The sequence below is a fragment of the Prosopis cineraria genome, unplaced genomic scaffold, assembly GCF_029017545.1.
Source record: "Prosopis cineraria cultivar Desert tree isolate PC_DT_omini unplaced genomic scaffold, ASM2901754v1 PC486, whole genome shotgun sequence".
Classification (NCBI taxonomy): Eukaryota; Viridiplantae; Streptophyta; class Magnoliopsida; order Fabales; family Fabaceae; genus Prosopis; species Prosopis cineraria.
The window spans coordinates 31,870-44,627 of NW_026555811.1; the positions used below are offsets into that span (position 1 = coordinate 31,870).

Sequence of the window (12,758 nt, forward strand, 5' to 3'; positions counted from 1 at the left end):
TTAGTGCATTTTGAGCCAACATTTTGGTACCTGTTGTTGTTTCGCTACGTTTAATCCATTATTTTATTCTTTTTTATTTATGAAGGTTAATGTACTATAGAAGAAGGTTGAATGCTTGTTGTGGGTACTAAATTATTGTAACTATGTGAAGGAGCGTCAAGCTATATCCTTGTTAATAGGATCCTAGAAAGCAAGAAAAGGGAATAGAAAGAGCCAGTGGAGTCATGGATTAACTTTAGGATATAACCTGATTGATAATTATGTGCTAACCTTTTGTATAGTTAGTACATTTTGTATAGCTAATTTTGTAAATGTTATTGTGAATGAATATTAATTTCAAATTAGTCAGTTTTGAGCCAACATTTTGGTACGGTTGTTGTTATATTTGTGAATGGTAATTACATATTGACATTTTGGTATTTAATGTTAAACTGAAAATATAGAATACCATATTAACAAATTGACAATGGCCATTGATTACAGGGTAATGATTATTAACAAGTGCTCATTTATTAAGTGTAGTAATTTCCTTTAAAAATAAACAAGTTATATGACTCTATGGACAATTTAATAGCAATCATGGATTACAAGGAAATGGTTATTGACAAGTGAGACATTGACCATTAACAAGTACTTATTTATTAAGTCTAATAGTTTTCTTTAAAAATTAAACAAGTTATAATACTTTCTTGACAACTTGACAACCACCAATGACTATTTTTGAAATTGTCAACTTAACTGTTTATTAAGCCATTGACAACTACTCATTAATTAGGTGTAATAATTTTCTTTAAAAATGAACAAGTTATAAAATTCTATTAACAACTTGACAATGGCTGATCACCAAGCAACATGTATTTACAACATATAAACTGATAATGACAAAGTTTTATAGCATATTGAAAACTAGATTTATATAAAAATAGACATTGTCATGTACAAAATATACTCCATCTTCATAGTTTTCATGTATTTCCCAACCCATCTCCAAAAAAACTACACAAGTTGGCATTGGTCTCTTTTGCTTCCTCTCTTGATTGGCATTGGTCTAAAACGAAAGACTGGACTACACTATTCTTTCTCTTTTGCTTCCCTCTCTGCTCCATTATTCTATCTGTCCTACAAAAAATAGTGGCAACCTTCATTAAAACATTGCCCAGATTTCGGTAATGGGTAGATTTCTTTTGATTCAACAACATAAATCCAAATCACAACTTGCTTTCTTGTAAATCCATTCTCGATATCTAATAACAACATGCAAGAGAGGAACCGAAATCAGAAGTTTAATTTTCAGAAATTAATCCTAGACAATCCACTGCATGATTATGAACACAAAATGCACAAACATTCCGGAAACCCATGTTGATGGCAAAGTAAAGGACTTTAAAACCTCAGCATGCTTTCTATATAATTTGTCAAGAGACTCAATGAAACCAATCTTTAAAATGACATATCTGAATCTGTGAATTGGAATTGCAATGAGTGCGTGCAACATGTCACCATTGCTTTGTTGCCTCCTCGTCGCACGACCCTCTCTCCCTAAGCTGTAGCAGATCCGACGTTCGATCCCCATGAGCCGTTCGAACTTGCCGTCGCCATCACTGTCCAAATCCACTGTCGATTTGCCGATTTACAACCAGGACACATAAGATGGAGGCGATGAGACCGTGGTGTGTTTCGTGTGTTTGGGTTTCATGGGTTATAATGAGTATTTTGGTAATTCAATATTCAAACTTATTCACTTCTGCGAGACTTCAGAGTGATTTTCCCAAAAAAAAAAAATACAGTGGACATTTCATTATTTTGCAGGCGGAAACATTCTCGTTGATGCCTTTCGGTGCAAAACACTACTTCCAGCTAGAAATTTGGCCAAACAACAGGCTTGGTTACCCACAGATTAAGTGCCATAACTAACTAAATTTATACAAGAACAGAAATTCTTTTAAATTCAGTTACTTATGGCACCTTAATCAATGGATTCTGCCCAAATCGTCAGCGAAGTTTGATCGAGACGTGATCGAAGGAATCTCAAGAGTCCGCGATGTTGATTGGATACGGAGGGCGGAAGAGAAGATAATGATTCTGGAGATTGGAAGAGTAAGAGAGGGAAGCCATCGAAACGGAGAAAACGGAAGGGGCAAAGGAAATCTGGGAACGGCAAACCCTGTACACTTGGAAGACAAGATCTGCAAAGCGACTCCGATGCTGCAGAATTTCTTCGGCAAACGGAGATCGAGACTTTCGGATTCAGAAGAATCTGAAGAAGCTAAAAGGAGTATACCTTCTGGCGGCGACGTGTCTAGTACAGATGTGCGACGCAAATATCTATCTAAACCTAGACTTGGTTCCGGCCTTTTACAATCGAACACTTAACCCAAAAAAAAAAAAAAACCCCGAATTTGTAGTACTATTTTTCCTTTCAATTATAGTTTACGCTTAGTTCTATTTATTCTTCCAAGCACTGGTCTGCCTAGCACGCAGCACAATCCAATAAAAATAACGAAAAAGAAATGGACGGATCTAATTATATTAAATGCTATCAATAAACTTATATTGAATTGGACATAATTCTATTTGTCCTCTTCACCAATGTTGTTAAACCCGCTAATTTAAGTAAACCCATGATAAAAATATTAACTAAAATTATATATTTATAAATTTTATTTTTATTAATAAATAGTTATTAAAAATTTATTATTAAATAATTAAAATATAAAATATAATCATAATTCGATTTAAATATATTTAAAATATAAATAATTAAAATTATAAAATTTATCTACATTGATAAATTATCATACAAAACATAAAAATTTTAAAATCAAAAAACTTATTTTTTATTTTTTATTAATATTATTTTTTGTTTTTTAAGTTTTTTTTAAACTAGATCTTATAATTTTTATGAACTAAATTCTTTGTACTATATAATTAACTCGTTCAACTTAAAAAAATTGGCAAATTTAATAAGTTTAACTAAACTTACATTTAATTTAAATTTATGAATTAGTTAACATAATTTTGTAAGCTAAAAATATAAAAAAGATAAATTCAAAAGTAAACTCAAGTTTAACTTAGTTTGAATCTAATTCAAATTTATGAATGAATTGATATGATTTTATAAGTTAAAAATTTAAAAATATCAAATTCAAAGGATTAACTTGAGAGTTTGACAACCACGCATTTTACAATGAAATCTAAAATGAAAAATCTATTTATGATTTTGTCAAATAGCATGATTGCTATAGACATATAGTAGCTCATTATATATATATTATATAATAGATTTATTCAATCGAATTTATTTAGGTTTTGTAGTACTAGAAAAAATAACCAGAGCTAAGAAAATGCACTAAACTTGTGGAATTACTTCATCAAAGATGGAACTTCGTTATTCAAATGGTTATAAACTTATAATTACAGTCCGATCCCTTTATTCTTAATATCACGCTTCTCGGTCGTATGTTCTAAATTCCACTTTGGCAGAGGGTTTGTGAATTATGTCGGCGTGATGGATGAAGCCATGAAACTTTCAGTGTAGTTCAAGTGATTGAAGAATCTCGATGTGCGCGGAAGCAGTGCTGGGCATGGATAAAGAAGAAGGCGTTGTAGATTTTGCCTTCAACAATGAAAGTTTATGGGGCACAAATCCGAATGGCCTAGCTCGTTAAACCTGGGCCAGTCCATTTTTCACTCAACATGATTAAACTTGTCGTGGGCCTTCATATAGAGTACTTCAGAAAAATACTTACATTTACCCAAAAAAAAAAAAACACTTTCTCTTACCAATTAATATTTCATTTTCCCTTTCTATTGTATACATAAACCTATTTTATTTTAAGAGTACTGATCTCTTATGCAGGTTACATACTAGTTTATAACATGTAAGAAGTATAGTCTGTAATTTTATTGCTCACAGGTCTTTCAATTATAGGCAATTCTATTCAAGGCGAATACTAAATATATGCATCTAATCTCTTAACAAAAATTTAAATTAGTTTATCATATTGTAAAGAATTAGTTTATTTTATTATACCCAACTTCATTAGTGTAAGGTTTTTAATTTTATATTAATATTTATTTTGTTATTCACTCAAACTAGTAATTTAATTACGAGATATTTGGATGAAATTAAATGGTTTGATTCATTTTAGAATTTAAATTTAATTTTTAAAATCATATATTTTTTTAATTTTATTATTTACAAAATAGACTCTGAAAATAAATGTAATTTAGTGTATCAAAAGAATAAATGTAATTTCAAATTTTAATATAAAACCAACCTATTTAAATAAAAATAATATAAGTTTCCGCTTGGACCAAAAGTGACGTATCGAGCCTGAGGGGGTAATTGGCCGAAACCCAATCCAATATGAAGGCTAACTCAACCCAACAACCTCACAAGTGTAAGTGGAACATTGCATTTAGGAAGTCAATGGCATAGTTTCACTTACTCTGCCCACTACTTGAGTTTTCAGTGCACTTGTTCTCACCAACTTCGCACGACAAAGCTCACCCTCAACGATTTAATGGCACAGACAATTATCTGATCCTTCTAGCACTAAAACTCAAATTCAAATAAGCATGTCATTGCTATTTTCCTATAAATAGGCAATGAATGCATGATGAAAGGACTCTTGACACTCTGTCAAAGTTTATCAAGACTTGATCAGTGCAAAACACAAATTTTGATCTTGTATGACTGCATCAACCAACTTCACTTAGTGTGAATTGCTTCATCTATGCAAACTCTGCTTCTTGGGCTAGCTAGTATTTCTCTTTTTTCCTCCACCCCTATGAAGCACTTGTTGTGTTAACACACCAGTAATTAAGGTTGTGTAAAAGTCTTTTAGTCCTATTTGGTTCAGTCTAACCCGAGATGGTCTCAGTTTTGTTTGGTCTGTATAGACACTAGTTTTTCAGGACCAAAAAGACTAAAAAGGCCAAACTATTTCTTTAGGTTGGATTGGACAAGAGATTAGGCATCCAGACCACTTGGTTCAGTCCAGTCCTATTAATTTTTTATTATAATTATAATTAATTTATTTTTTTACAAATGTTTGAAGTATAATTGATGCTAAGGAGATAATTGTATGAAGATTTATTAAGTTTGTTTCTAAATTATTGTTGTAATGTAGTGTTGTTGAATTTTGCTAAGTGTTGTTTTTGTTAAAGTTATAAATTTAAATCATTTGGACTATAATAGAAATATTTTTTTCTTATTGTTCGCAATTATTATGGATTTATTATTATTATAAGTGTTTTTACTATCTTAATTGAGTTTATTGTATTGAAATGGATATTATTGCCTCTCATAGAATAAAAAGAGAAAAAAAAAAGCTAAGTGAGTACTGGACAAACAGAATCAGTTTTCCAGTCCTATGGACTAAGTCCGATCTTGTTAATCTTTGGGTTATTACTGGATAAGACTGGACTTTAGATTGCTTAACCCAATCGTTTTCATGAAAGAGACTGGACTTTAGGTTAGGGTGAAATTCAGTGCCGTCCTATCTTTTGTGCAGCCTTACCAGTAATGTAATCAAGTCTACACATCAGTTGGTGCACTTGTTATTTCTTGCATTCATTTGGTACTCTAAGAGAATCATGGTATAGGACCTTGGAAATTTGCACAATCATGTGATCTAACACATACTTGTGAGAACATTCTCCTCTAGCATGTCTCTAAAGGGTGTGATGCTTTGACCCATTCCTCAAAAATTGAGACAACAATTTCAACAGGGAGATGTATGTTGACCAAGAAAGAGAGAAAAATATGTTTAGTAAATAAAAGAAATGAATAATATTTGATGATATAAGAATAAGAACAAAAATATAAATTTTAGTCCTAAATTATTCTTCAATATAAGAATTGAGTTAAATTAAATTCAAGTTGAAGGACTAAATTGGTAATTAATTGAACAAAAATTTTATGACTGAAAGTTATATTATCACTACAAATAATTAAAAAGAAGAAAAGAAAATTGAAAATGCTCCAAACAAATATAATATAACATTTGCAGATGTTTATCAAATTTCAATTACAATACTCTTGTTTTAATTAATTTAATCGTCAATCAGTATAAGATGAAACAAATAATCGAGAAAGCAATCTTTCATGTGAGGTACCAAAGTGGATTTGCTCAACTTGATTTGGAGAAGCTTTTGAAATGTACATTTAAAATATGATCCCCTTAATTTTTGATTTCACCGTGCTTCTCTTGATTTTTTATTAAAATAAAAAAGAAATTATAAATGTCAAACATGCTAATGCTACCCCTGATTTTTATACAAAAAGAAAAAAGAAACTGTAAATAAGTTGTAACTAGTATAAGGCATTATAAACTAAACAATTAATCATATTAATTTTTATTATTGATGTGCATTAAACTATTTATATAATTTTCGTTCAGTAAATCAAACTTTATATTTTTTTATCCTTCTTATTTAAAATATCAAATTTTATGTTATTTCAAATTTTTATCAATATATTTTTGAAACACTTTTAATATAAAACATTTATATAATAAAAATTATAAATTATAAAAATAAATGTCACCCTACAAGCACTTTTCATTATATAATAGAAAAAATTAATTGTTTAATTTTTATAATTTTAATTTAATTATAAATCAGTTTTTAAATTTTAATTCAATATAATTTAATTTTTATAATTTTAATTTCATTTCATTACAATTCAGAACTAAACTTTACAACTTAATCTAGTCCTTATTGGTTGGAAAACCGAGCGGACACGGATAGTCATACACATGTTTCTAGTTTCTCCATCTGAACTCTGAAATCCACAGGTTAAAAAAATGGCATCCTCTGTTTCACCAAATCTGGCACTATCGCTTTTCCAGGGAATAGTCCCCGCAAATCCAATCACACTGACATTTTTTTCAAACAAATCAGGCCATGTTATTCTCTGAGTAATTTAGATCGAATCAGTCAGAATACCAGTTCCAGAAATTGTAACGCGTACGATTCTGTGAAGCATTTCTTACAGAAATTCCTCCCTTCATTCACCATCTAACTAGTTTAATTTGATTCCATCGATCAAACAATTAACATTTGGTGATAAAATGGTCAATACGCACAAAGCTATACAAATATACAACCAAAAAACAAAAAAGTCATACTTGTTGAAAAAAAAATTGTAAAAAATCATTTAAGATAATTAGACACATACAAAAATGACTACAAGAGTACATATAAGGAGAATAAAGTAGATAATTTTAAGTTTTGTTAAGAAGGATAGAGTAAAATTAAAGAAAATACTTTAAAAAATTGCTGATCGACACTTTTTAATTAATAATATTTTTAAAAATTTAATAACAACAGGGGTGACATTAATGTAGCCAAACTCAGATAAGATTTGTTGTTAATCAAGCAAATGATGCCCCAAACTTTAAAGCACTGTAGAAAGGAAGCGTAAGATCTTTAATAAATAGAGAAAACAACTTGACCTTAAATGACATTGGAGGCGCGAACATTGCCGTTGATGTGTGTGTGTGTACATATATATATATATATATATATCCTTGTGAACAAAAAAGCAGCGACCGTTGAACATCGATCAGGCTTGATGAAAAACCCATTGATTAAGTAGTTTAAGTAACTTCATTTAACAAGAACAATATGGATCGATTCATTTAAATGAAGTCTTATGCCACATTAATCAATGGGTTCAGCCTCAAGCAGCATGGTAAATGACAGCGTCCGACCTCTCTGATCAGGAAAAAAAAAAAAACAATAGACTCGACATTTCATTACATTGAAGGTGGAAACATTACCGTTGATGCCTTTCGGTGCCAAAAAAGCAGTTCCAACTAGAAATTTGGCCAAACAACAAACAGGCTCGATTACCCACTGATTAAGTGCCATAAATAACTAAATTTAACCAGAAACATAAATTCTTTTAAATTCAGTTACTTATGGCACCTTAATCAATGGATTCGGCCCAAATCGTCAGTAAAGATTGATCGGGACGAGATCGAATGAGTCTCAAAAGCCCGCGAGGTTGACTGGATACGGAGAGTGGAAGAGAAGAAAATGAATCAGGAGATTGGAAGAGAGAGAGAGAGAGGGAGGGAAGCGATCGAAAGGGAGAAGACGAAAGAAAGAAAGGAAATCTAGGAACGGCAAACCTTGTAGAGACTTGGAAAACAAGATCTGCAATTCGGATATGGACAAGGGCGTCTCCGATGCTGCAAAATTTCTTCGGCAAACGGAGATCGCGATTTTCGGATTCAGAAGAATCTGATGAAGCCAGAAGGAGTTTATCTTACGGCGGCTAGGGTGTCAAGTACAGACGCGCGACACAAGCATCTATCTAAACCTAGACTTGCTTACGGCCTTTTATAACAGAAAATAGTCCCAAAAAAAAAAAAAGTCTCCACAATTTATAGGAAAATATGGCATCTCTATTCGATTGAATTTATTTAGGTTTTGCACCTCAAAACCTAATCAAACCATATATTACTAGAAAAAATTAACCGAATCGAAACCTTTGAATTTTATTTTAGTTTCGCGCTGTTTATCTTTTTCATATTTCAAGTTAGGATATATTATTAATTGAGATTTATTTTTGATAAGATTTAAGAAATATTTTATATTCATTAATTATATTAGAATATTCACTAATTATTATTAAATATAAATAGAGCACAATTTTTTTTTAATTTCAAAGGGAACAATTTGCTTTAATCTTCCCATAAAAGTGCATATAGGCCACTACAAAACAAATAAATTCATGGACATCTATAAAAATTGAAAGAAGAGCTTACATGACATAATTGTGAAACCAACGTACACTTACAAGCAATTATGCAATTGTTGGCAGCAAACATAATTTCTCTAATTATTGATATGAAAAACTTATAATATATAGATCATTCTAATAATAACTAATAAATATCTAAAAGAATAAATCTCAATAGGTAACAAATTTTAATAGAATAAATCTCAATGGATAATATTAATTTTATTTTAATGAGGCAAAAGGAATTTTTGCCTCTCAACAAAATAAATCCCAATAGATAATATTAATCTCATTCTAATGGGTTAAAGGACATTTTTATCTCTCAACAAAATAACTCTCTATAAACAATACTAACCTTTACACAAGTGTTAAGTCAATATTACTAATCTTCTCTTCCCATTAATAAGGAGAATGCAATAAAGTTGGCGATTTACTTCATCAGCAAAGATGAAACATTGTTATTCAAATGGTTATAACTATAACTGCTCTTCGATATTTTTATTCTTGATGTCACACTTCCCAATCATATATTCTAAATTCCACTTTGATGAGGGGTTTGTGGATAAGGTTGGAGATGGATGAAACTTTCAGACGAGTTAAAGTGATTAAAGGCGCAGGGATTCTCTCATGGTGAGAAAATTCCTATCCCTGTCCTGCCCTTATGAGGGCAAGATAGATAGATGGGGACCAATAAGGGTATTCAAAACCGATCCAAACTGAAAGAACTAACTCAAACCAATCCAAATCGAAAGAAACCGATCAAAATCAAATAACAATCAGGCCTGCTTCAGTTTTTATGATATGAGAACCAATTTTTGGTTCAAGTTTGGTTTTGAGTATAAGAAATCGAGCCAAACCGAGCCAAACTTAATTAAAAAATATTACTTATTTATTTATGAAATATATAACCATTTATCTACAAAAAAACATTTTGCTTTGAATTTTTTATAATAATAGATAAACATTTTTAAAGAACTTGAATGGAAATGCATAATATTAAATAATTATAATAATGATGCTATGGCCATTATTTAATTATTTACAACTTGAAAGCCTCAATATTCAATTTATCTACAAGAAACATTTTGTTTTGAATTTTGTATAATAATTTTTTATTATTTATTAAAATATAGATACATAGATAAACATTATCAAAGGACTTGAATGGAAATGCATAATATTAAGTTATCACATTGAAATCTTATTATACTTTTTATACCTCTATTTATGAAAAAAAAGAGCCAAAAAGAATTAGATTTAATTTTAATACATAGCATCATTATGAAGATGGAAAAAAGAAAAAAAAATTAAATAAGTGTATTAAAGTTTGATCTAGACCTTAACCAAACCAAACTAAATTGAGAATTAAACCGAACCAAACCAAGCTCTATAACAATCGATCAGGTTCCAATTATGAGTAAATCAAATGGTTTGGTTCAGTTTGGTTTTTGTCCAAAATCAAACCAAACCAAATCTATGAACACCCCTAGGGACCAAGACTCTCATCAGGAGAGAGTTTGTATTTGTGATTGAAGATTCTTTTGATTTGTTTGGAAGCATTGGCAAGCATGGTCGATGGAGTGGTTACATAGATTTTTCCTTCAATAGTGTAGCTATGCATCGAATATCCTAATGGCAAAGTTCACTGTGGTTGGGTCAGCCCATTTTTGACTCTTAATGCATTTATATTTGTTGTGGGCCTTTATATAGAAGAAATGAAGAATGAAAGATTGGTTCCATGGGGATCAATTAATTTAAATGAGGTTTGAAATGTTAAAGTTCATGAATTTGTAAGTTCTTTTTTAATTTTGTAATTTCATTATGATAAATTTATAATTTATTTTTTAAATTTTAATATGGTTGAAAAATAAATAAATTTGCTTTCCCTGTCAAAATTTAGAACACTACAAGTTATAAATTTATTACAACAAAGTTGTAAAATAAGAATTGAACTTGTAAATTCTTAAATTTGGCACCCATGACTTAATTTGAATTAACTGGGGACCTCTTGTCATTTTCCATAGAAAAAAATCTCAAGAAAAATTCTTATATTTACAACAACAACAACAACAAAATTCCCTTATTAATTAATATTTTCTTTCTTTTTCTATTTTATTTATAGAGTACTAATCTCTTATGTAGTCATGTAAGTTACAAGATTTGGATTTAGTAAGTAGTCTAAGTACACTCAAGTAATGAGTGTCTTAATTGCATTCATTAAATTTAATCAATGCTTAAAATATCAATATATATTTTCATCCAAAAATTTGAAATAATCATCACCATTAGAACACTCTTATACTTATGTTGTCTCCTTTAATCATTTGATTTAACACTTTTTGAATATTATATGACAAAATCTTTGACAGAAGTTAAATTAAATTAAATTAAATTATTATTATTATGTCACATGAAACATTTATTAGGTTAGTATGCTTAAGTTATTCACTGGATCTAAATCCATTAAGAGTATGGCCAACCACGTTGGTCTATAGTTTGTAATTTGTTTGAGGAAGACCCAACCATATTAGTGTATAGTTTGTAATTTCATATTGATATTTAGTTATTCACTCAAAGTAATGATTTGATTACGAGAAATTTGAACGAAATTAAATGGTTTAAATAGAGTATGAAGATAAATGTAGACAGTGTATCAAAAAATAAATAAATTTGAAAGTTTAATCTGAAATCTAACTGTTTAAATAAAAAATAATAAGATTCAATATGGGGATGTATGTAGACAAAAAAGAGAGGAAAGAACAAAATATGTTTGCTAAATAAAAGAAATATGTTTTCAGAATCTTTTCTCAATTATCAATTCAGTTTTTAAATTGTGAGTGAAAATAATTCAATTTGTTTTTTTTACAAGATATAACTCAAACTCTATAATTATATTAATTTAATAAATTACAAAAAACTAATTAAATTGTTGTGAGTTAAAGTTTAAAGCCTAAATCAATAATTAGAAGGAAATTCAAAATTTAAAAGTGATGTTATCTCTAAAAATAATTGAAAAGAAAGGAAAAAGAAAGAAAGAAAGAAAGAAAGTGGAAATACGAAACCGCCCTTAAAAAGAAAAGTGAAAATGGTCAACACAAATTTTGATTTTTATAACATTTCAAGATGTTTATCAAATTTCATCACAATACTCTTGTTTTAATTAATTTAATCAACCATCATTATATGATGAAACAAACAATCGAAGAAGCAATCTGAGGCGGAGTCTCGATGCTTTGTCCATCCATGATCTGATTGACTTCAATAACGTCATAAAAATTTGTCTTGAAAAAAATTGAGTGCATAAAGTTTATTGGGCATGCAAAAGAGGTTTTTTGAAGTTTGCAACTAGTTTCTCCATCTGAAATCCCCAGATCAAAAAATGTCATCCTCTGTTTCACCAAATCTGGCACCAATGCTTTTGTAGAGAATGGTTCCAGCAAATCAAATCATACTGACATTTTTTTTCAAACAAACCAAGCCATGTTATACTCTGACTAATTTAGATCGAATCAGTCAGAATAACTGTTCTAGAAATCGTCATTTGTGACGCATTTCTTACAGAATATGCCTTCATTCACCATCTAACTAGTTTAATTTGATTCCATCGATCAAATAACTGATCCCCCAAACTTTAAAGCACTGTAGAGAAGAACGCCTTAGATCTTTGATAAATAGAGAAAACAAGTTGACCTTAAATGAAATTGGAGGTGCGATCATTGCCGTTGATATACATATCTTTGAGAACAAAAAAGCATCGACAAGTGAACATCGATCAGGCTTGATGAATAACCCAGTGATTAAGTGGCATAAGTAACTTCATTTAACAAAGAACTACATAGATCGATTCATTTAAATGAAGTCACTTATGCCACGTTAATCAATGGGTTCGGCCTCAAGCAGCAGTGAATATTGATCGGAAGACGAATCGATGGCGTTCTTGATTTGGATTATTGGATTTGTGGATCGCCAATGAGTGAGGATGAAGAATGTGGAGATTGAG

At 30.0% G+C, this 12,758-nt stretch overlaps 1 long non-coding RNA gene across 1 annotated transcript; it reads right to left on the reverse strand.

Moving 5' to 3' along the window:
- Positions 1 to 899: 899 nt before the first annotated feature.
- LOC129297274 (uncharacterized) lies at positions 900 to 2,361 on the reverse strand. The gene is made up of 2 exons (XR_008590161.1): positions 1,501 to 2,361; positions 900 to 1,114 (listed from the first exon to the last, which is right to left on the reverse strand). It is a non-coding gene; the product is annotated as an uncharacterized LOC129297274 (long non-coding RNA).
- Positions 2,362 to 12,758: the final 10,397 nt, after the last annotated feature.